The following is a 5,287-nucleotide window of genomic DNA, read 5'->3' on the forward strand; positions in this document are numbered from 1 at the left end:
CACTGAGATCCAGGAAGGGCAGAACCGCTGAGGTCCAGGAGGGGCAGGACCACTGAGATCCAGGCAGGGCAGGGCCAGTGAGATCCAGGCAGAGCAGAGCCACTGAGATCCAGGCAGGGACCACTGAGATTCAGGAGGGGCAGGGCCGCTGAGATCCAGGCAGGGCAGGGCCGCTGAGATCCAGGAGGGGCAGGACCCCTGAGATCCAGGCAGGGCAGGGCCACTGAGATCCAGGAAGGGCAGAACCGCTGAGGTCCAGGAGGGGCAGGACCACTGAGATCCAGGCAGGGCAGGGCCAGTGAGATCCAGGCAGAGCAGAGCCACTGAGATCCAGGCAGGGACCACTGAGATCCAGGCAGGGCAGGGCTGCTGAGATCCAGGCAGGGCAGGGCCACTGAGATCCAGGAGGGGCAGGACCACGGAGATCCAGGAGGGGGACAGGGCCGCTGAGACCCAGGCAGGGCAGGGCCACTGAGATCCAGAAGGGGCAGAAACACTGAGATCCAGGAGGGACAGGACCACTGAGATCCAGGCAGGGCAGGGCCCCTGAGATTCAGGAGAGGCAGGACCCCTGACATCCAGGGGGGGCAGGGCTGCTGAGATCAAGTCAGGGGGGACCAGTGATATCCTGGAGGGGTAGGACCACTGAGATTCAGGCAGGGCAGGGCAGCTGAGATCCAGGAGAGGCAGGGCCCCTTAAATCCAGGCAGGGCTGTGCTCCCTCCAGAGGCTCCAGGGGAGGGTCCTTCCTGCCTCCTCCAGTTTCTGGGGCTCCAGGCGCCCCTGGGCTTGTGTCTGCGTCCCTCCCGTCTCTGCCTCTGTCTTCCCGCCGCTTCTCCTCTGTGTCTGTGTGTCCCCTCCTGTCTCTTAAAAGGACCCTAGTCATTGCAGTCCGGGCCGCCCGACCCAGGATGGGCTCATCTCACATCCTTCACTGATTCACACCTACAAAGACCCTGTCCAAGTAAGGTTCCCTTCACATGCTCCAAGGGACATAAATTTCGGGCAGCAACATTCAACCCCCGGGAGGGACCCACGTCGCAAAGGCTGTGGGCGTCCGCGACCCCGCGTGCTGGCCCAGAGGGAACCCCTGCTTCCCCGGAAGCAGCATCCCGAGGCGTCTCCGGGAGAATGCGTCTGCGGTCCAGTTTCTGCACAGACCGGGCGCCAGCCTCGGGGACGGGGGCAAGGTCGTCCCCAGGCAGCCGGCTGGCGGGTTCGAGCGGGGAGCGCCCTCCCCTTCGGGGTCAGGGGGCGAGCGTTGGGCGGCTGTATTTTCAGCTGGGAAAGTTCAGCAGGGAATCCCCTCATCTTGGGGGAATCCGACCGACAGGGGTTGGGGTCGTGCCATCGGGCCCATGTGATGGGAGCGCGAGGCCAGCCTCTCGCCAGACCCCGAAGGCCCCCAGGGGCGCAGGGCGACCTCAGCACTGAGCTCAGGTACCTGGGACACACGTCACCTGTGCTCTTGCCCTGGGCTCTGGGAGGAGCGGGTTGTTCCCCACACCCTGTGCCAAGCACGGGAAGGACAGCTGCACGCTGGCCCCCACCTCTGCTGAGGCTCGGGGAGCCCGGGCAGGAGCCCAGGGACCAGGACCCGCAGCCCCCCTCCTCCTTCTCCATGAGCTGCACCCGTCACCCCGCATCCCGGGCAAGGCTGGGGCAGTCACGAGTCCGACGGGGGGTGGGGGGGGGCTGAGTCCTCCGTTCCTAAGAGACCCTCACGGCTCCATTCTTCCCTGCCGATTCCTTGCCTCCAAAGTGAGAAGGCCCGATTCTGCAGGGGCGGAGCTCTGGTCTGAGCAGGACCAGCGGGAAGCCACTGTCGCTCCTGAGGCTGGGTCGGTGCCAACAGGGCCTGGGGCTGCCCCAGGGGGACCTCACCTCCGCCCCCGGCACAGAACAGGTTCACGCAGGATAGTCCGGATGCAGGCCCCCGGTTCACCGCTCAGCCCACCTGAATCTGAAGGACTAATGCATTCCGGGTTATGGCACCACCAGACGGAAAGACAAAGGCTGGTCACCTGAGTAAGTGCAGCGAAAGTATAGATATACGTCAGATATGTTAGTCTTAAGTAAACAGTACGGGGGACCAGGCCTAGGAGAAGGTCTATTTGGGAGCTGCAGTTTCAGGGGCCGTGTGCACAGGGGACCAGGCTGGGCTCACGGAGAAGGTCTATTCTGGGGCTGGAGTTTCAGGGTCCATGTGCACAGGGGACCCGGCTGGGCTCATGCAGAAGGTGTATTCTGGGGCCAAGGTGTGCAGGGCCATGTGCACAGGGGGATCCGGCTGGGCTCATGCAGAAGGTCTGTTCTGGGGCCAGGGTGTGCAGGGCCGTGTGCACAGGGGACCCGGCTGGGTTCATGGAGAAGGTCTATTCTGGGGCTGGAGTTTCAGGGGCCATGTGCACAGGGGGATCCGGCTGGGTTCATGGAGAAGGTCTATTTGGGGGCTGGAGTTTCAGGGGCCGTGTGCACAGAGGACCCGGCTGGGCTCATGGAGAAGGTTTATTCTGGGGCTGGAGTGTGCGTGGGTCATGTGCACAGGGGACCCAGCTGGGCTCATGCAGAAGGTGTATTCTGGGGCCAAGGTGTGCAGGGCCATGTGCACAGGGGACCCAGCTGGGCTCATGCAGAAGGTCTGTTCTGGGGCCAAGGTGTGCACGGGCCGTGTGCACAGGGGACCCAGCTGGGCTCACGGAGAAGGTCTATTCTGGGGCTGGAGTGTGCAGGGCCGTGTGCACAGGCGACCCGGCTGGGCTCATGCAGAAGGTGTATTCTGGGGCCAAGGTGTGCAGGGCCGTGTGCACAGAGGGACCCAGCTGGGCTCACGGAGAAGGTCTCTTCTGGGGCTGGAGTTTCAGGGTCCATGTGCACAGGCGACCCGGCTGGGCTCATGCAGAAGGTGTATTCTGGGGCCAAGGTGTGCAGGGCCGTGTGCACAGGGGATCCGGCTGGGCTCACGGAGAAGGTCCCTTCTGGGGCTGGAGCTTCAGGGTCCATGTGCACAAGGGGACCAGGCTGGGCGGAGAAGGTCTATCTGAGTCTGTCCAGTGCCAGCTGTGCCTCCTGCCTCACCCACCGTCTCCCCACTTTCTCTTCCCCGTTTCTGTCCTCTTTTCCTCTACCATCGAGACGCGCACACCCTGTCCTGGTTGGGGTGCCTCCCGTCACCCTCAGGACAAAAGCCCCCCCACTGGAGACCCTCCCCCCCGCCCCCGGCACGCTCCAGCGGGAAGGTCGAGGCGTTCTGGAACCGGCCACGAAAGGGTCTGGCATTTGGCCGTGTTCTGAAGGGGCCGCCGCTCCCAGCCTCGGTGCCCGGTCCTCGGACCCTTGGTTTTCTCCCGGGTGACAGGGGACACGTGCGCAGTGGGGAGGGTGCCGGAGGAAAGAGAGAAGCGACCGAAAACTCATCTCCAGGAGGGGAGCCACCCCGCAGGTGGTTGTGAGTCACTTTCCTGGTTCTGGCCACACCCTCCTCATCACAGAGCCCCCAGGAGCTGTGCATTGTCGCAGGGGGACGACCTGCCGAACCCACCCTGCCCCCCGAGCCCTCGACATGTCCACTTCTGCCCACGGAGCCTGCCTCCTCCCCAGGCGCTCCCTCTTTCCTCGGACCGCTCTGCTCCCCTGTCCCCACCCTGGCCTTCCCCGGCCACTCTCTGCCCCCCGGCCCTGGACGGTCCCCTACCCACGCTCTGTGCCCTCTGTGCCCACAGCATCCGGGGGCACGATGCCCCGGGAAGGGGTCCAGCCCGGGGCTCAGCAGGACAACAGGGCCCGTTCTGTGGGGGAAGACTGTTCAGGACTCACTGCGAACCTTGACCCGGTCGGGGCCCCACCCCCACCATCTGCCGTGGGTCCCAGAGCCCTGTTCGCTGAGTGCATCACACTCCTGCCGTATACGTGTGGGACCCACCTGCATTCTCAACAGGTTCACCACCCTTCCCCCCACCGCCCGTCCCAGAGGATGGATGAGGGACGGAATTCGGGTCCTTGCCTTCCTGGGAGAACAGGCTTCATCTCCAAGTGGGGCTGCTCAGCTCCCTGGACGCTGGTCCATGGCAGGTGGATGGTCTATGAGTCTCCTGGGGCGGCTGTAACCAAAGACCCCAAACTGGGGGTTAAACCACAGGGATCTATTCACCCCCAGCTCTGGAGACTGAAGTCTAAGACCCAGGCAGGACCACTGAGATGCAGGACTGGGGAGAGGGCTGCTGAGATTCAGGCAGGTCCGAGATGCTGAGATCCAGGAGGGACAGGACCACGGAGATCCAGGCGGGGAAGGGCCACTTAGATCCAGGCAGGGCAGGGCCGCTGAGATCCAGGCAGGACAGGGCCACTGAGATCCAGGAGGGGCAGTGCCGCTGAGACCCAGGCAGGGCAGGGCCCCTGAGACCCAGGAGGGGCAGGGCCACTGAGATCCAGGAGGGCCATGACCACTGAGACCCAGGCAGGGCAGGGCCACTGACATCCAGGCAAGACAGGGCCACAGAGACCCAGGCAAGGAAGGGCCACTGAGATCCAGGCAGGCAGGACCACTGAGATCTAGGCAGGGGAGGGTCGTGCTCCCTCCAGAGGCTCCAGGGGAGGGCCCTTCCTGCCTCTTCCAGCCTCCGGGGCTCCAGGCGTCCCTGGGCCTGTGGCTGCGTCCCTCCGGTCTGTGCCTCTGTCTTCACGGGGCTTCTCCTCTGTGTCTCTGTCTCCCCTCTTTTGTCTCTTGTAAAAACACCTGTCATTGGATTCACCCTCATCCAAGATGGGCGCCTCCCAGATCCTTCACTTACTTAGAAAAGACCCCTTTTCAGTGCACGGTCCCTGCAGGGGGGTCAGACTGACTTCTGGTGACCCCTCCCGCGTCACAGGGTCCTGAGCCTGGGGAAGGCCGCATGTTGTCATGGCGGTGAGCGGGGTGAAGGGAAGGGGCTGGACGGGCTCAGTCCAGGCGCTGCTGCTGGGCCCGGGGCCATCTCGATCCCAGCTGCACAGGCAGCTGGGGTCCATTTCCGTCTGGAGGGTGAGGTTGACCCCATAAGCCCCGGGCAGCGACCTGACCAGGGGACCCGGAGCCCGAACAGGGACGGTGTCAGAGGGCACCAGGGAGTTTCCAGCGGGACCTGCAGGGAAGCCGGCCAGAAGCCAGTGGCCCGGCCATCCAGAAGCCGCAGAGGAAGCTGCCCCCGCCGGCCTGGACGCTTAGGAGCAATTAGGATTGTCACAAAGAGGGAGGAGAACAGGAAAACAGTTTTGAAAGAAAGAGGGTCATTCCTGGGAAAGCGGGTGA

Source organism: Felis catus, chromosome X (assembly GCF_018350175.1).
Source record: "Felis catus isolate Fca126 chromosome X, F.catus_Fca126_mat1.0, whole genome shotgun sequence".
Lineage (NCBI taxonomy): Eukaryota > Metazoa > Chordata > Mammalia > Carnivora > Felidae > Felis > Felis catus.